The sequence below is a fragment of the Protopterus annectens genome, chromosome 2.part0 (assembly GCF_019279795.1).
Source record: "Protopterus annectens isolate FY-2018-M chromosome 2.part0, PAN1.0, whole genome shotgun sequence".
Classification (NCBI taxonomy): domain Eukaryota; kingdom Metazoa; phylum Chordata; order Ceratodontiformes; family Protopteridae; genus Protopterus; species Protopterus annectens.
In genome coordinates, this window is record NC_056728.1 from 1,510,957,936 (window position 1) to 1,510,979,445 (window position 21,510).

Consider the following 21,510-nt stretch of genomic DNA (forward strand, 5'->3'; position numbering starts at 1 on the left):
CATCAATCTGGTTTGCTTTACCCAGTGTCTATTTCGCTTTCATATAGTATGCTATTAATTTACTTTGCTTTGGTTTAGATTTCAGTTTTGCCACAATTATCAGTCAGAAGTTTAAATTGTATAAATCCATGATCACTGCACATTAAAAGTGCCAGTGCTTGACATGAAGAAACTTCCATCTCTTTTGGAATACAAACAATATACAATATATTTTATTCCCTGTTAAGTCTGTTTATAATCTGTGCAAGTTTTGTTCATGAGCATATGTTGTAAATAATTTCCTGACTAATGATGTAGAATCAATATTATTCCTCTCTGTTTCTGGTTAATTTAAATTTCAAACTATTATGATTTTCCTGTCCCATATTTCATGCAAGAAATGTATGAATTAACATATAACTCTTGTGGTCTATACACTCAAACAACTGCAATCTGTTCCTAGGTTGACATTATCATCACAGTTAGTCTACAGTATTGTGTCACTAACACAGATGCAATAATCACAGGTCTCATAACTATCTTTAATCAATGTCATAGCAACTTCTCCTGATTATTTGTTAGAGATACTGTCACAGAAAAGCATGCATACATTGGCTTCTTTCAGATCATTACTGTTCGATTCATGTCTGGAGTGCAGGGAGTGCCTTCTGTGTGGAGTCTGCATGTCCTCCCCGCTGTTGGGTGGGCATTTGAAAGACATGCTTAAATGGGCATGCCTTTGTTGAAGGTTGACCGTCGAGCTGGCACCTCGGCGTTTGTGAAAAATCTACTGCTAATCATTAGCAGACCGGAGTTTCACTGCAGCGACCCCTAACCGGGAAAAGCCAAAAGACAAACAACAACAACATTTATTAAAGAAGTTTCACAAATGATAACTACATCAGTTTTATGTGAACACATCAAATTTTTGAATAAAAAAATATTACCAATGTTCCTTGCATTAACAACCAGTACAGATAAATCAAATGTTGCTCTCAGTATGTTGCTCTCATTGAAATGTTATGCTTCTGAACTGGCAAAGTGCTGTCCTGTGTTATTCAAATATCAATATATGTTGTTTCTTTTGGCTTTTCCCGGTTAGGGGTCGCCACAGTGGAACTCCGGTCTGCTAATGATTGGTAGTTGATTTTTACGTGCCGAGTTACCAACCCTGACGCACAACTTTCAACGAAGGTACGCCATTCACGCATGTCTCCATGCAGAAGACGCTCTAGCTGAGAATCGAACCGGACAGCATCTTACTGTGAGGCAACAACACTACCGCAGCACCACTATATATATATATATATATATATATATATATATATATATATATATATATATATATATATATATATATATATATATATATATATATATATATATGTATGTATGTGTGTGTGTGTGTATATGCTACAAAAATTGATCTTCCCTCCTCTTGATAATTGAACTCCATCCCTTCTAAATACATGTGTTCCCCAAATCAGTCTTGGATGTTCTACACATTCCCAATTTTTACAATTGGACATTTTTTCCTGTACATATTTATCCATCAAATAGTTTAATTAATGCTGACCTGACTCTCCTTTCTATATGAGATTTGTAAAAAATATGTTGAAACACTTGTACAAGCAATATTATGTAAGAAGGCTTTAACAGTCCTTAAATATGTGAATAATGAAACAACATGAATAAAAAAGCTCCATACACCCTTCTATTATGACTCTCTTAGACCCCACTCATATCCTATATTTTTGTTCCTGTCAAACATAATACTATTCAAAATATTCATTACCCTTTCTGCAATTGGGACTATTCTGTTCTGATTCCTTTAATAATCAACTCTCCAATCACTAGTATATCATTTCTGACTTGATATGAAGAATCTCACACCTCTAATTCAGTAATGTCTGCTCTTTCAGTTTGTCTTCTTCATCTCACTGTTTTTACCACCCGCATCATTTGGAAACATAAAATCCTCATCTACTTTTGTTTGTATTTCCAAGGCCTGAGCCATGTGGTTAACTTCAATCTACTTCAACATTTCTTTTCTTACTGTAATGTTCTGTAACTCTTCCGAGTTCAATTTAGATTTATTTCATTTTGTCTGCCTGTTACCTATTTTCTCTACCTTCTTTGCTGGAATAATGATGCAATTTTCTGTAGACTGAATGTTTTGTGATTAAACAATGTTATTATTCCTCCTGTTCTGGGTATTACATTTCAAAAAAGGTACACTTTTGTTTAGCATGTTTTCTCATTGCCTTATAGTCTTCAGCCAATTTATTTTTCTTCCTGGTTGTTTGTTGCATGTTTTTTTTCCTTTCTTTACTTTTGTCTTCATTTCTTCTACATGTTCTGAATCCTCAGATTGCTATATACTTGCATCCTGAAGTCCAAAGTTTTCATCTGCAGTATCATGTTTCATAGGGGTTGAGTGATCTTTACTGGCAGACGGTACTTACTTTCCTAAATGTGTTCTATTTGTACTTTGCTTTATAGTATTTATCTACACAGTAGCTAACACATGCAACAACATGAGGCAAGCTATGTCACTTGCACAGGAACAATTGTCTTCAGTATGTCTAGATTTACTATCAATAATAGCAAACAATCCATCCAACTTTTGAAATGAGAAACAGAAATGTCCAGTGTTAGCATGTATCGCCTTTATACATATACAACATTTAACACACAGATAAGGTGTTACCTATGCTTCAACAAATCATTAAAGGCTGTGTGTCATTTAAAGAATCTGTTCTCAGCTACAATTAAATCATTTTTAAAGAAACAAAAATATCAAAATCAGTAACTAAAATTCATAGAACTTAAAACAACTATTTTAAGTCAATTTTGTGAGGTAAATCATGCAAACAATAGACAAATAAAAATAAAATTAAGTACATTGTGCTACCTTTGTAAAAGAAGGGGTTATTCATAAAGTAGTAATGCTGACTGTACTAACTGATGTCAGTCACTCTATAACAGTGAATGTTCTTATATCACACATGATAGCTTGGGTTCACTGTCACTCACAATGATAGCTTATTATAACTAGCTAGGCCTTATTGTAGGGCTATTGTGTACCTGCCTGCAATATCCCTTTCTTCCAACAAATAGCAAAAAATCAGGGGTAAAATTAAAACAGTGTCCTACTTGATGATGTCAGTGTTAAATTGGTTTGATTCATTGCTTTTATTCAACATTCACAGTTTTATTTCTCATTTATTTGTGCTACTTTTGCTGTGTGATGGTCACAGTTTAGGAAGTTGTCTACAAAAGTGCTGAGATCTCTGATGGCTGTTTGAGACTGGAGGAGGATATTCCCTGTAGTCTATGCTCTTGTCATGATTGGTTATGAAAGGTGACAAAGGTCACCTCTTTGCATTTAGTTTTAGTCATCACTAGTAACTACTGGCTTATATGGTTTTGCATTAATTCAGTATCAGATGCTGAGTGAATGACAATACACAGTTTGCAACCACTGGCAAATTTAGCTAGGCATATGTCTGAGTTAGTGTTTTGGAGGCCAAATAAGTAAATTCCAAACAGAAGAGGTCCCAGTACTGTAATGTGAGGAATGCGACTAGACACCTTTTTGCTTTATGAGGTGGCGACAACTAATTTAAATATGAGGGATCAACAATTGGGCAATTTGCTTTCAGTCTTAAAAGATAAGAGTCTATACTTATTCCTTTAATTTAATTGCAATTCCACTATGGAGAACATGTGTGAAGGCCTCGGTCATATGCAAATATGCTGGATTAACTGCTTGGTCACCATCTAAAGCTTCGCTTACTTTCTTAAAGAGGTTTAGTGCTAAATAAACAAGATCTTCCTTTGAAAAATAATGTTGTTGGACAACTACAATAAGGTATTTTTTATTACTATTTCTGAGCCTATGAAATCAAATGGAATACTTTTTGTGTTTTGTAATTTAGGCTTGTTAAGCTGATGAGCCTGCAGTCAGTCCCCAGGATCTGAGATGGAGCCCTTTGTGGATCAGTATATTAATAGATGATTTCTACAACTCAGGAACATACAGTTTAACAGTTTTAGTAGGGATCAGACAGTACATGTTTGGCATTCTTGATTATGCAGCCAGACAGATTCTTTGGGCCCAGATGTTATATGTGCAGATTTGCTGAGTGCAGTTAAGACATTTCCATAATAATCTTTAAGGAGAAGAAACGGAAGCAGAAATCTGCGGAACTTCAGTTACTGTTGGTATGAAATCATCACTATTTCATCTGCAAATATATTATCAATATTTTAGTGTTAGACATATAATGCCATTATGAATTAATTCAGAGCATTGGTCTGTATTATTTATTAATTATATGATGTATTAAAAAAAGATTTCAGATGCTTATCTCTAGTTTGTAGTTCTGCTTTGATCTTCCTTATCATGACTTGCAGTATTTTTATGATTTAACTTTTTATCAAATCTTTAATGTGGGTACATTTTTTATTCATTATAGGTCTTATTTTTTAATTTATTACAGAGTATATCAATGCTGACATTCCACCAAGAAGACTTGTTTTAAGCTACCCAAAATATTTGGTTCGGCTGGTACAATGAGATTTATGCTGTTTAAGTGGTGGTAGAATTCATTAGATAAGTGACAGCTGAGGTTACATGGAGGATAGAAAGTCTACACTTGAATTTTGAAATCTCATCATGTAATTTTAGTAGGTTTTTTAAAGTCCTTGAATTCTGTGGTGTTCATTGTGGTGGGTTTAAATCTACTAAAGGATAAGATTACTGATTTGTATTCAGATTAAACCAGAGATATCAACACTATAGGAGTAGCACAAGTAAATGCAATGTTACTGAGGATAAGGACAAAAGGATTTTGACTCTTATGAGCTGGTTTAGCTATTTGTAAAAGGGAATAAGCATTTGCTAAATTTATATATCTTTGGGCCTACCAAACCTTTGTGACACAGGTACTCCAGTTAGTCAATGAATAATTGGAAGTTACCCAAAATATGTTTATTATTATTATTATTATTATTATTATTATTATTATTATTATTATTAAGCAATTCAGTACATACATTTCTTACATTGTCCAGAGACATGGATGGTGATCTATACTAGACTATGAAATGATAATTTATCTTGTTTAGTTTAATATGAAATTGGATGAGTTCTGTTTGTGGGCCATGGGAACTTTGTCTTGATGTAACTGGACCTTTGACAAATATTAGTACTTCTCTGCAGTTTTAATGGGTCTGAATGAACAATAGGCACTGAAACTTAGCAAAAAGTGAGTATGGTATTTATAACGTAAACAATTCTGTGTTGAAACACAGCTATGGATGTACTCAGTTTGCAAGACATTCTTGAAATATGACGATTTATTTTTAATACTCATAGCTTTGGACTGATCAACCTTAATTTGATGCATTCTTGAATTTACTGCAATCCTTTTTGTTATGTTAAAATGTCCAGAACATTGGCTTTGCTTAAAAGAGGGTACAATAAGGGCAGATAATTCTTGACCATTATGTGAAATTATTGGAACAGAAGGTGCAGGCCATTCTTGGTGATGTAAGTTGAGCTGTCAATCACATCATCCCAAGCTGACAGAAACTGATTCCTTCTAACATGATGCCATGTACTTAATTGTTAAAGTCAACTGTCTTGGCTTTGCTTTGGGGTATCATTCTTTGTAAGCATAATATTCCACTTAGGTTAGGAGTCTTATCTCCATTTAATCATGCAGTGCAAGCTCCAGTACATCTTTCTGCATACCCTTCTTGGTTTAAATCTTCAGGTCATTCACTCCTACAATTACCACCACCTGGTCATAGTCATATTTGTACTGTTTGAAGGACTCTAGACTTTTCATGATATCAAGTATCTTCATGCCAGAGAGCCAGCTCTCACACTGTCTTTGCCCAACCTAGAGAGTGTGGAGTTATTCTGACTGAGAATGGAGCCATCAATTACTAGGACATTTCTACTTAGATGCACAGCTTTAAATATACATTTTGTTTATTTTTTTTTTCCTTTGGCAGGGGGATGATAGTTGATAATATGAATTCACATGTCATCCCTTATCTCTCCACCCTAGAAAACTCAAATGATTCTGTAAAGAAAAATGAACGTTGTTATATTGTGTTCTCCACAGACTTATAAAGTTAAACCAAACAAGATTTCATCAACTGTGATTTAATAAAATTTACTGCGTGACACCCATATGCAGTGAGACATAATTAGGTTTGCCTTCCAACTGAACTTAATGAATGCATAAATGCTGGAGTGTCCCTTATGATGCAGTCTAAAATGGTGGCATTATAATTTATGCAGTCATGAATGAAAACAGATTGTGACATTTCCTGTATCTACTTTCAGTTAACTGTCTCTTCTAAATCTAATCTTACTAAACAATATTTCTGTAATCTTCTGAATTCATCATTATTGTGATTACTGAATATGTATTTAAAATACTGATAATAATGTGTCTGAAGTATGTTTAGCAACACATTTGATTAAATTGCCAGCCACTTATGTTCTGAGTTCTGTGGTTATGCATCCTCCATATATCCTCACAGTATGCCAGATGCTTGGGTTAATCTTCTAATAATTACACTGTAGTGTTCATGCTATCAAGCCTTGCAACATTATTTCTGTTTGCAAGGTATATATATTTTTTCTAAGCATACATTCTAAAACTTATGGAAGGATTAACTGAACATATGTAGAGATAAATGAAAAATGCTGTGCTATTTGATATATTTTCTAATCAGTAGCTTTAAATGCAATATTTTTACTTTGTCTATGCATTAGCAATGGGTAATGATTGTAAAGGATCTTTTGGCCAGCTTAATTATACAGTTAAATGAAACACCTGATTTATGTAATGTGCTCCTTCTTCTTTTTCTTCTTTTTTCTCATCTTCTATATAGTCACTACTGTCTTCTTTTGTAGCTATGTGATTATCTTATACTTAATCATATCTTTTTTTGGCACAGCAATAAGCAATGCCACTGAAATACATACAACATTATGACTTTTTCCTAAATCAGCATAGGTTTTCAAATTACTCTGGTGAAACCCAGAAAAGTGCTTGACAACCTACACTCTGGTACATGAATTGACAACTGTGATGTTTCTTCTTTCTCAGTTAAAGGACCAGGTCATCCACAAAGGCAAGGGAAACCCATTTACAATAAAGAAGAGGAGGTTTGCCTAGAAAGGGAATTAGCCATTTATGCGTGCTTCTGAATGGACTTTTACTGAAGGAGTAGTGAGTGTGGATTTGTGGGGAAATAGTTTTGGTTTTGAATTTCCCAGAAAGTGGGCACAGAATTCAGAACTCCTTCTCCAGTGCATAACAGGGACTAAGCCTTAAACTCTAAGCCTGTTTCTTTCCCATAAGTTTCTCAATAGAAGGAGACCTTTTTTGGAGAGTTGCAAATAGTATTTGACCCTTTCTGATGAGGTGATTTTTACTACCTTGTTAATACGTACATCACATTTGATTAATGTCTATTTGTTACAGTATAGTAATTTAATATTTAAATAGTGAAGTAAATCTATTTTTCAATCAAAAAAAAAGTCTGGTGCATGCTAGCTGTTTTAATTCTTAGCTTAATTTGAACATCGAACAATAGGTTTGGAAAGATGAAAGTAAGTGTTAATCCAGCTTGCTTTAAACCTTTTGACCAAACACAGAGATGGTAATATAAACATCTTTCTCCTACCTGTTTCTTCTGATAGATTTATGTTTGTGTTTTTTTGACAAAAATATTAACTTGATACATAATTGCAATTGATAACTTTGCTAACCTGCTTCTCATTATTATTGTGTTAACTATTTTTTCACTTACTCTGAAGTGCGTTTAAACTACTTATTAATAATTGCACATAATATTTAAGCCTGTTTAGCAATTGTAACTGCATACTTTTTTTCTATGAGATTCCATTAAAAACTGGCATTATACATTTTGATATTGCAAGCTATAGAATGGCAAATAAATTAATTTATATACAGAAACAGATAGATGTGGTGAACTTGATCAATTTGGTATAATAGCACTGAATGGAATTGCAATCTTTGGCTACATGTGAATTGTATTACATAAAAGCATTCATTCTAGAATTTGTGTCAGATACCTATGTCTTCATAACTAATAAGTAAGAAAAGAATGCAATGTTGCTAATGTTTGTTTAAATGGATTAGTAGATGTATTGTGCAAAAGTAGATAATTGCAAACTCCACTAAGATTAGAATGATCTCCTTTTAATGTACACTAATTTATTCTATAGTCTAGGATGAGAAAATTCTATAGCTGTATTTTATTTTGTTAGTGTGGACTGCACTCCGCTCTTATTATTTTTCATAGAGCTGCAATTTCTTATCATGAAATAATAAGTGACAAATTCCATATAATACATTTCATAATTTAGTGTGTAAGCTGCAATATTTATGTGCACTGTTCAGAAGAAAAAAAAAGACTTAGCTCCTGAAAAGGCATTTCATTAACTTATCATGAAATCCAAAATGGCGACATTATATTTTATACAGTGAATCCCCTACTTGCAGCAAGACAGAAACCACAACATAGACAAGTGTGCCCCCTTTTCTAATGAAGTAACTCATTTTAAATATTTCTGTAGTTATTTGTAAGTCACATTCAACTTTCACTGTATAATTTGATTGTTTGCCAATTTAGGAAAATAAACAGAAATGTAAACATTAAAGAATACTGTTGTTTCTTTTTGTTTTAAGCATAAACTTCTGTATCTACAACATGACGGTAATGAAAGTAAGTGAACAGAAAAGGATGAGCCATTAATATAATTTTAAATCATATCTCTGGATCATCACGGTCATTTAAAATAGAAATTTGAATTTGGTGGCTTCTCACTTGACTTTAACAGGAAAAAGATAACTGCTATCCAAACCTGTTATGCACCATAATTTTCACACATGCTTCTTTGGTCAATTAACTTTCATTTATTTGTTATTCTTTGTGACAAACCAAAATGCTTTGAGCCCAGCTAGCTGGAATTTTGTAAATAATTATGTGTCAGTTGAAAATATCGATATGATTTATATAAAAATGTGACACTGCCAGTCCAGCTATCTGGAATTTTGTAAATAATCATATGTTATTTGTGAATATTAATATGATCCATAGGCTTGTCTTACAAATGTAAGAGAACTATATGTTATGTGTATATTAAATTAATGAAGAAGTGTGTGTTGAATGGCATGCTATGTACTGAGCTTCAAGACTGTAAACACAGTGAACCAGCTGAAAAAAAGCAGAAATTTGTATAAACTATATACCTGTGCAGATGTGTGTTGTAATAGTAGAAGTTGGAACATACAGAGTTAACTTCTAAAACCTCAAGAAAATAAGTGGAAATTGTTTTACAGTTCTGTTATCTCTGTTTCAGCTCAGAGCAGACACAATGTTTAGAGATGGAGGCTTTCCTATTGTCTTGAAACAGAAATAATTACTAGGTTTCAAATGTAAAAGTGTTTAACTGTTTTACGACTTCCAGTTTTAGGCAAACTTCTAAGAGATATGTATCTCTGACACAGAGGTGCTAAACTCAACGTTTCTGTTAGCCTGCAAACTGAAGGCAGGTGACAAAGATTGATGTCATCCTGGCTAACCCAGCAGCAATGTGTATTACTAATTTAAGAACTATCTCAAAGAGTGAGTCTGTGCATTTTGTAACTTGTCTTTGGATCTGAAAACATCCATTCAGCACTTTTCATCTGCATTCACCTTGCTTTGTAAGTAAGTTATTTAGAGCATAGTTTCTTTTAGCAATAGTTATGAATATAGTAAAGATTAGTTTAGATGTTGTCTGTATTTATTTGAAACTTTCCTGCAATGTTGTTTTAAAATATATATAAACAATGCACTTTCCAAGCATGTTATGAACAACAACTCACAACACGCGTTCCGGTTTATGGTCATAGATGAGATACAATCAAGTATTAGAGGAGGTGATGTGAGGATTTTAACAGAAACTAGAGAGGCTCGATGGATGATCAAGCTTAGAGCAAATCAAGGGAGTGGGCTTAGTGAAAAACTGCCACAAAGACCTATTTTAAAAGACTCCAGCTTAGGACTTAGTGAGTTAGAGTGAGGGCTCCTTGCATATGTATATATTTTATATTGCTATATAAATGTTTCATTTTTTATTTTCATTGTCACACTTTTTTAATGTTATATATATGTCTTTACATAATATATTAAAATTGTAATCAGTATTAAGTAGGAATGGGTTAGTTGCTACTTAATATTTATTGATGCTAATATTTAAATGGCTATTTGACTTATTTTGATATGGTCTGATGAAGCAGATGTGAAAGTGCTTACAAAATAAACATTTTATGCACCTCTGGGCTTTGTTTTACTTCATTGGCTTCTATATTCAATGTATATCATTAATTTAACAACTATCTCAGAGAATGAGTCTGTGCATTTTGTAACTTGTCTTTGGACCTGAAAACATCCATTCAGCACTTCTCATCTGCATTTGCCTAGTTCTGTAAGTAAGTTATTTAGAGCATAGTTTCTTTTAGAGATGGTTAGGAATATAGTAAAGATTAGTTTAGATGATTTCAGCATTTATTTGAGACTGTCCTGCAATGTTGTTTTAAAATATTTCCTCTGTGGTTACTGTGTTGAGTTGAATATTGTCTTGTTCTTTTATTATTTATTACTATTAAATATATTTAAACCGTTTAATTGTGGCTGGTTTGTTTAGAGATATTTAAGCTCTTAGCATACTTGCATATGTATTTGGTGACACTGTATAGGCCACTCCAATAGCCTTGCTGTTGGTCACACTTACCACTTGGATAATAGTAACATTACACTGTAAAATAGGTCACCCTTTGGGAAGGGTCTTAAAGTAGCTGATAAGGGGTTCTGGTGGCAGTGCTAATTACCTTATGTTCTGGACAGAATGGGACATAGCTAGCAAACCTGTGACAGCCTTTCCCAGGTGTGTGTTTGTGTATAAATCAAATCTCAAAGTGTGTGAATGTGTGTGTGTGTGTGTGTGTGTGTGTGTGTGTGTGTGTGTGTGTGTGTGTGTGTGTGTGTGTGTGTGTGTGTGTGTGTGTGTGTGTGTGTGTGTGTGTGTGCGTGTGTGTGTGTGTGTGTGTGTGTGTGTGTGTGTGTGTGTGTGTATGTGTGTGTGCATGTGTCAGCTACTCGGGCAGGGACATGAAGCATTGGTTGGACAGAGAGACTGCTGGGAGGACTTGGCTTGGAACTCTGGCTAAGGACTCAACTCTATAGCTGTGCCAATTGAGAGTCTTACCTGGGATCTGGAGAAAGATAGATAAACCAGCCCCATACTGCTTGTGATCTCTGTGTGCTCTTAAGGGAAACTGTATTTTACTGTGTGTGTACTTGTCATCGTCCCAATGTGGACATCCCTCACTGGTGGTAGTCGTGAGGATTGAGGCTCCTTGATTACTGGGCCAGTGCAACGGCATCACATTCTTAATATAATTTCTGCCAGTTTTTCATTTAATAATTATTTAAGGAGATATTAATGTCATTGGCTAATTAGATGCTTCATGACTGATTACCACATTTTTCAAATACTTCAGAAACGTGTTCTAATATAAATTATGGCAGAGACTTTTGATGAAACCTAACTTTCAGAAGTATAAGGTGGAATTATCTAGAGAAAGCTAGAGGTAGCCATTGCCTGCTAGACCATAATAAGTGATTCTGTGCAAAGTGGAAGACAACAGCTAATGGACCATCATTCTAGACTAATGAGATATGTAATCAACATGGTTTAAAATAACCATAAAGATAAAAGAAAATGGGCAAAAACCTGTTGATGCCAAAATGTAAACTGAAACAATTGTCTGCAAGTATGCTTTATTCATGTGGATAGACATTAAACAAGAAAAGCAAACCTCAGCAAAGAGGTGATTAAAATAAAGTACTGTTGATGTTCACATGGCCTGATAGGTCCTTTTTGTGGTGTTATCTTCCCAAGAAGAACAACAGGTGTCTCAGATAGGACTGAGTAAAATGATGATGGCAACAGGGCTGTAATCAAAAGACACATTTTTTTCTCAAACAAAAATAGTATACTGAAGTATTTTTTTAACCTATAAAAGAATATAGCTAAGGATGACAACTAGAAGGAAAGATGAGGAAGTCCATGCCGCTGATAGCAGGCCAAGTGGGCCGAGAGTGATTTGTACAATATGACTTGTTGGCCAAAGTACAAAATAATATTCCTGAAGGAATAGCGTATAAACTTGACATTTGATTATTTATGTATGAGATTAAATGACAGAAAGATGGAGATGGTATTACATCTGTTTCTAAAATAAAATGTTCCTGACTGTGTGTGGTACCAGGTTGGGATTAAAGTATTTCCTGAAATATTGGGAGTCGAATACAATATTAAACCCTCATAACTAGTTATGTTATTGTTCAGATGAGATGTTAAAACAATGTTCCCTTATTCCCTTAAGTGTACTGATGCTGTCTTGTTGAGAATCTAAGTACAAGAAAATAAACAATGGCACCATGTGAACAGTACAGCAATCTTCTCACTCCTGTTTTGGCTAATGTTATCTGCATTGACATCTGTTGCTTGTTGTTTTTATGTAGCAGAGATCATATGTTTATAGGCTGCAGACACATGTTCTGGCAAAGATGGAGAAACTGGAGAAAAGACTCAATGACTTCAGTTAGAAAGGTCAATCACTTACACAGAAAGAGAAGTTTGTCTTCAGAAAAACAGCATTAAGTTGATTCCTAAGTAATAATTTCTTAGACTTTTTGATGTGTTGTACTAAGGCAGTAGCTGCCTTCACAGAACTGGTAAAGAAGCTCAGTTACTTTATTTAGAAATGTCAATGCCCTACACAGAAAGAGATGTTTTGATTCAAACATAGGGCATTAAATCAAATAGTAAAGAATAATTGCTTATACATGTTGGAGAGTTGTACTAAGGTGCAAGGTGTCTTTGCCCAGCTGCCCCTTACCCATTAAGTCACTATCTACATCAATCTAATGCAACTGTGCTGTCAGAAAGGGAGGATATTACTGATTAAGAGTGACAAATGAAATATTGGATTTAATTTCAAATGTATTCAGCAGTAAATATTTCAAAATGAAATTCAATATTCTCTACAGCTATACAATCCAGGTATTGCAACATTATCACAGGTGCTATCAGTGACAAGCATGGGCAATATCCGGATAGTGTTCCAGAAAATGTAATGTATAGAGCTGGCTTATAGGGCAATCCATCCAGAGGATAGCACTGATTCCTCTTTTTTTTTTTTTGAATTGCACTCTGAGGCACTTAGAGGGTGCTGGATACAAAATTCTACATTGAGTCACATAAGACTAATGCTCTGTGCTCATGCCCAAGTGAATCACAGTTGATGATTGCACTCTGTGATTAGTGCATCTCAACCTTGTGTCTAGCTGCCAGGCTTTCTGAAATTCATTATTCACTGCCTCAGTATAAGAGATAGGTATGTGCATTTAATATACTTTGGCATCTCACAACTGTTCTTTTTTTTTCCTCATAAGCAATCCACGAAAAGCTTCTAAAGTAATTCACCTTCACTTATGCCTGTTATTTTACTGATCAGCGACAATGAAAGTTATTAACACAGAAACTTATGAGCAAATATTTTCCATTACTAGTGTGAGTTCAAGACCTCCATAAGGTATTGCTGCTTTTAGAAATTCACATTGTTTGACTCTGAGATTAACACATAGCATATTATTTCTAACAGGGCTTCGGAATTCTTATCACTTGAAACAAGTAAACTATGATTAATGTTTATCTGTTATAGTTATAAAGAAATAGAGGGTAGGAACTCAAGTTCTCTGCACTGCTGGACACTTCTATTACTACCTTCTCAACAGAAGGTCCTGAATTGACAATGAATAACTGTATAGCTTTCTGTTAGTCCTACACCATGGTTTCTTCTTCTTGAAGTTAGAGTTCATAACAATTCAAATACAAATATATTTTCTTAAACAAGAAAGGAAATTGGATTCTGTAACTGCCAGAGCCATGTCAAAGAGATTCATTTTTAGATGTCTGTGTGTATGACTACAAAAATTATAGGTATCCAAGAAATGAAGTAAGCATCAACAAGGAACACAGCGTTATAAGGATATATAACATTTGTAATAGGAGGAGCATGCTTTTTCTGGAAGGGACTTTCAAAGCATGAAAGATTGTCAGTGATAACATATTTCAAATCTTCTAACCCCTTTTACACAGTTGTCGGAGAAGATTTACCAGAATATATTTATGTTACAATGAAAATAATATTTAAGGAGAACATGTTTATAGTATTATACAAGTCATCTCTCTCTGCAATAGCCATCATACATGGATTCAACTTTTATGGTAATTATTAAGCACAATCTAGTTTAAATATTAATTTATCCATAGATCTAAGTATAGTATATTGATTGGGGTTTTGGCATTTAGCATGGTCTGTGCATAGTCATATAACAGTAAGAAATGATAGATTTTTACTCTAAGCCTATCACTGGCAGACTATGCTAAATTTGATAGCTTATGTTTTTTCTTTATCCATATCCATCTGACAATTATGTAGTGGCATGCATCACCAACTCTTCCAAATATAAATGGAAGACAAAAGGTGGCTTAATACTACTGTTATGTTTCTTTTTATTTGTCACTCTCTCAAATCAAAGTAAATCATGGTTACTTTCTAAAGCTACATTCTTCACATGTTGACAAGATGCATTTTGATGCTTATATGCACTGCACAGTTGTTTGCTGAATTAACTGTTGTATAATTGAGCTTTCTACTTGTGGCGTATACATTGTTTCTGTGTCTGTATCTTACAAATACCAAGTCAAACTAAAAACATGATAAACAAAACATATATTGCTCAGTGCCCACATATATTGTGCAAGAAACTCCTTTATTTTATTTTGCATATTTTTAGAGCAGGTGACCCCACTAGGTAAAGTGTCTTTTTCAGTGCTAACCCTGTAGTACTGTTTGATTAAATAACTTGTATAACATCAAACTGTAGCAAATACAGACTCAGAGAATCCAAACTAAGTCTACAAATGAAACTGGTTAACACTTCAGTCCTAACTTCAACTGATTGCTTTTCGGAAGGCTATTCCAAACCTCTGGTTGTCCTGGCTATTTTTGGTCTCTGGAGGTAAATGCATGTGCCTACATAATGGTTTGACATGTTTTCATGAAGTTTTGGTGGAATGCTCAGGCATACTTATCAGTATAAGACTTTTAGAATAAGCTCTAAGCCACAAGAGCAAAGGAACAGGTAAATCTTGAATATTAATGAATGGAAACCACTGTAATGTCATTTTATGCAAATAAGTTTAAAAAAGTGTCATACAGAAATACATATATGTTCTCGCCCAGAAGCCAAATGGTATTATATATTTATATTTTATCTCTTGTATGGATTATTATGAGTAGAAGTAAAAACTAAACTTTTTGTTTTCAGCTTACATTTCTGGAAATGCTGCAGTTTGTTAGTTTAAAAAGGATGTTCTGACCTGTCTAGGACTTTACATATGGATGATAATATCTCGTTATTAATTCAAGATATTTATATATGGAATGCCAAGGACAGGACAGGTGGGGAATCACACTTATACTGCTTATTGCAAGCCCCAAGAGCTATAAGTGAAAGCAGTCAGCAAAATGACAAATATGTGTAGGCCTCTTAGAACATGGAAAATATGCCCATTGTGCCATAGCATTTAAAATGAGAGAAAAACAACTTTTTCTGATGAAAAATTATTATGTTTAGTTTTCCTTTCATAAGAACAAACTAATCATGTCAGTCAGATATATAGTGAGGTTTGCATTGTAAAAAATGTGATATTTAAATGATTGTTGCTGACCAAATGGCAGAAACTATAGCAACTTAATGGCTATATAAGTTATGTAAGGTAGAGAAAAATATAGGTCAGACTGTAACCAAAACAATCTGGTGTTGGTTTGTGACTGATTATGAAACTGCTTGCTAACACATCATTTATTTTCATTTTATTTTTTTACCTCTGATTTTCACTGTTTGTTGTTAGAAATAGACAGATTGCAGACAGGCAAACTTGTCATCCTTAGGAGCCTAGTCAGCTATATATTCATATAAACTGTAAACAGATCACTCCACTGCTTAAATGAAACACTTCAGTATTGGTTTGTAATCAATTGTGAAATTGCTTGACAAAAGAAATTTTTTTTTGATTTACATTTTATTTTTTAACTCTGATTTTTTTACTGTTATAACGAGGTACAACTGTGCACAGTTTAAAGGTAATCCAGCATTGTTGTGTGACTGGCACAACTGGAAGGCTAGAGTGATGACTTTATGAATTACTCCCCTTGTATAAGACTATCTCATTGTACTTAATTTAATTTTTAATTGGACATTGTTTGTGGAATTTTTCTAATAGAAGTTAACTAAAATTGTTTTTTATGGTAACTGATTTTTATTATTATTTTCTTTTAGAAGTATTTATTCATTTGTAACTAAAAATGGGTTCCTTAAGTGAGTATACCATGAATGATTTGATAAAGCACAAGAATCTTGTGCAGTGTGCTATATTATTATAGCCATTATTAGTAGTAAATCTTGATTTATCGATGATGACTCTACTTGTGCAACTGGCACAGCTTGGAAAACTGTTGTTACATATATTAATGACTGGGCTGATGAGAAAAGTAATATTATGCGTAGTACGAATATAACACATTTAGGAAATGAAGTGTCTATTTTTAATAAAGTTTACTCACCTCTTATGTGATACAACAAATGACAACTTTAGAATTCAGGATACAAATCTTCAGCAATCTGATGATTCGGAGCATGTAGACTGTGACAGTGTGAGGCAGTGCCAGCCATGCTAGACAGAGTAGAGCAGCACATGTGTAACATATGCCAGCATACCTAGTGGGAGTTTTGTAAGGAATTTTATGTCATTTGTATATCAAACTGATTTGTACAGAGGCTTGTGTTAAGAATGTATTTGTAAAGCTGCTTGTGTTAAAATGTATCAACAGTGGGCCCTGCTGGACAGAAAAGAAATATACATATATGTCAGGCTGTACTGCGGTAGCTGCTGAAATGTATGTATGTTAACAGAGGATGATAGAAGGGAAGGGGTTAAGCTCAGTCCAACTTACCTTAGGAAAAATAGTTTGAAATTAAATTATTTGGTATAAGCCATAAAGATGGTATCACAGGTCTGAATGTAGCCAGTGACACAGCATCTGTAAAAACAAGGACTACGATTCCTATTGTGTTGTACTTAGCAGTGAAGTAATTGTTACGCAGGAAGGGTGGAAACACATCTTAGCAAAACTCTCTGTGTGTGAATTGTGACACATATGTGCAAGATTCTGGTTCAGCTTCTAGTAAAGAGGGTAGTGTGGGCACCACAGATTCAGAAGAACAGATGTGATGTCCTTCTGTACTTCATCACTGAAATTATGTTTTACTACTAGATTAGACAGAAGTCTCAGAGCAGTCTGCTTGTCAAACCTGGCAAGAAACACCATTCAACCACATCAACTTGTCTTGCTCTAGTAAGCAAGTAGAAAACAGTAATTCTTTAGATACATCAAGAAAATATAGTGAGATTAGTTAAGTATCATTTTTCTGTATCTGTGTGAATCTTTCCATCTGTATTATTTTTAATATTTCCTGTGAATGAAACTTTAGTGTTTATCAGAAATAGATATTCAGTATTTTCATGTTCTTTTATTATTTATTATTAAATATATTTCAGCTGTTCATTGTGGCTGGTATTTTTAGGAAATATTTAACCTTTGAGAGTACTTATATTTATTTAGTGACACTGTGGCATCACCCTCCAAAAAGTCTTGCTGTTTAGTCAACATTGCCATTGGTATTAGTTCTAATTTCACTCAGTATAATTGGATACCCTGTTAAGAGCCTTAAAGTAGCTAGCTGGTGGCAGTGGAACTACCTTATAGTCTGGGCAGAGGTGGTAGAGCGGGTAGCCTGAGCCAGCCTTTCCCAAATGTGTGTGTGTGTGTGTGTGTGTGTGTGTGTGTGTGTGTGTGTGTGTGTGTGTGTGTGTGTGTGTGTGTTTGAAAATCAAATCTCAAAGATTGTGTGTGTTAGCTACTTGGAACAGGGACACAGAGTTTTTTAGTGGTCAGTGTGGATTCTTATTTGGGGCCTGGAGAGAGTGAGAGAGAGAGTCCAGCCCCAGGACTGGAGTGTGTTCCCTGTGTGCTCCTAAGGGAAACGGTGCTTGGTACAGACAGCAGCATCTGAAAATACTGTATGTATCCATTTTTGTTCCAAGTGAATGTCCCTCACTGGTGTCAGTGGTGAGGACTCAGGATCCTTGATTACTGGTCCAGAAAAGGGATGTTACACAGACAAAAATTTCAGAAGAAAGAAATCGAGAAATTTACAGCAAACAAAGAAGAAAAAGCTGATTAATACCTATAATGCAAATTGAATGTATACTAAAAATGACACTGTTTTGTTATGTAACTCACAGATTACAAGAATGATAACATTGTTCAATCAGAAAACATTCAGTCCACAGAAAAAGCCACACTTATTTAATAGAGAAGGTAAAAAAAGAGGCAAGGGTCAGTGAAAAGGAAGAAATTGAAACTGGAGTTGAAAGGATTGAGGAACATTACTGTAACAAAAAAAAAAAAAGAAATACCAAAGCTAACAACATGGCAGAAGCTGTCGAAGTACAATAACAGCTGGATGAAAATTGTATGCTTACAAACATAATGAGCAATAAAAACAGTGAGATTAATAAGACTAATAGTGATGAAGATAATTCCTTTATAACAATCCATAGAGTATATATTACAGAAAGAGACATGGGAGATTGTTCAGATCCAGTCAGAAATGATACAATAGTAATTGGAGATTCAGTTGTTATAGGAACAGATACTAACATTTGCAGAAAAGATTAAGAACATCAAATATTGCTATGCATTGCTTACATGAGTAAAAATGCAGGATGTTAGAAAAGCCCTAGAATGCCTTAATGTAAGTAGGTATGGAGCTGTTTTCATTCATGTTGGTACAAATGATCTCATCTATAAGGACTCTATGATTTTTAGTATTGAACTTACAGATCTCTTAGGTAGTATAGCTCTTATAGGTATAAGGGTGCATTCTGCACAGATCACATACACAAAAGAGAGTTATGTCAGCATGAATGAGAATATTTTTTGGTTAAATACCTATATGAAAAAAATGGTCCATTTTAAAAAGTGGACATTTGTAGAGCATCCAAGACTAATGTTTTACACACATGTATTTAGGCAGGGTGGAGTGCATTTGAAAAGGCAAGGCAAGAGATTTTGTGCCGCAAATATATTACTATATCTGACTAATGAAACACAGATTTTTTTGCAAGGTCAGAAATCTAACAGTTCACAGATAGCAACATTTTCTGATGGCTGTTAATGTTAGGGGCATAGTAATATTTTCTTAATTGGAAATTTTGCTACATTGTCCCAAGACTGATATTGTTATTGTTTGTGAAACTGGTTAAAGAGGAATGGCTGGATATAAGCATTGTTGCTGTAATAGACATTCTAACAAATGCAATCAAGTGAAGGTGTTATGATAGGGATTATAAAGTATTATGAGACCTGCGACTATTACATATTTAATAATAACACCTATACTGCAGGTTGTGTAACTGTGACAATAAAGACAACCCTGAAACATGTAACAATTGTTGGAGTGCATAGACCACCACATTCAAGTGATGATGACATAGAGGGATGCATACATTTCTTGTATGAAATGCATGAAGAAAAACAATAGGGGCTGGAGACTTATTTACCAGAAACAGACTGGAATAATATTGATTCAACAACATTAGTGAGGAAATCATTTATAATGTATGTTCATGAACTGCAATTGCTACAGATTATAAAAATACCAACCAAAGAACAAAATGTACTAGACTCTGTGGTCCTAAGAAAATGACTGTTATTTATTTATTTTATTTTATTTTATTTATTAACATTTGTTAACTGGGTTAGTCCAGCTAGGCCAGAGGCCCTTTTTCAGTGGAGACCTGAGAGAAAAGCTCTAGTTACAGACAATTTAAGTATACATAACAGTTTAGTTTACAATTCAAAAACAATTACTTTTAACAGTAAAATTCAAAGCAATTCACTGTGATAAGTTAAGAGGTAAAATAGGGTAAGATGAGTAACACAAAAAGTATCATACCTATATATATATATATATATATATATATATATATATATATATATATATATATATATATATATATATATATATATATATATATATATATATATATATATATATATATATATATATATGGGTCTACTACAGTTGATTGAAAACTCACTTGACTGAAAATGAAATTACTAGGACCACTTCACTGTAAGCTCACTTCACTGAAAACTCATTTATTTGAAACTCATTTTGTTGAAAGTCATAAATGGCCTTTTTCCAACTGTAGTGTGACCCTGGAGTTAATATATAACATAAGGGGTGTGTGGGGGGGCACAGCCCCCCACATTAGGGGGTGAGGGGGCATAGTCCCCCACATATTATAAACATTTTAAACTATACACAGTGATACTTGCAAGTGCAATAATATACTGTTTCCAAAAGAGAATATATAACCAAGATATGTGGGGGGGACTTCACCCCCCCACACCCTCCAAAGTGGGGGGCTGTGCCCCCCACACCCTCCTTAATTTATATGCTAACTCCAGGGTTGCACTACAGTGGGGAAAAGGCCATTTATGACTTTCAATGAAATGAGTTTCAGTCAAGTGAGTTTTCAGTGAAGTGAGCTTTCAGTGAAGTGGTCCTGGTAATTTAATTTTCAATCAAGTGAGTTTTCAATCAACCATAGTAGACCTATATATATATATATATATATATATATATATATATATATATATATATATATATATATATATATATATTCATATGTGGTGTGGTAAGGTGTATATTAAGTAGTAGTATTATAGGAATAGTACAAATTATGAGGTGTGAGAGATGAGAGTGCATGAATGGGGTGGAAGGTATTCAAATCAATGTTGCCACCATTAATATGCAGTGATCACAGTGATGTTAAACTGATACTAGATGATTCTGTCAAATGAAAATATAAACCAATGCACAGAATAATAATAAGAGACAATATGGAAGCAAAACAGTCACTATGTGAAAATAATTGGAGAATTGTGTTTGGTGGAAAACCTACAGAAGGAATGTAGCAAATTTAGAATGAGAACTTGTTTGAATTAAAAAAAAGTTTGATATCAGTGTCTAAACATGCAAGTCCAGAAGGATATATTTCCATAAGGGCAAGATACTTGATTAAGGTGAAATACAAAAATATATAAGAAATAGAGAAGAGGTTGAACTATAACATCGAAAACTGAAATAAACAAGCTGGAAAGACAAATTTAACATAGTGTGAAACAATATCAAGAAAAATTTGAAGTTCATTTGGATAAA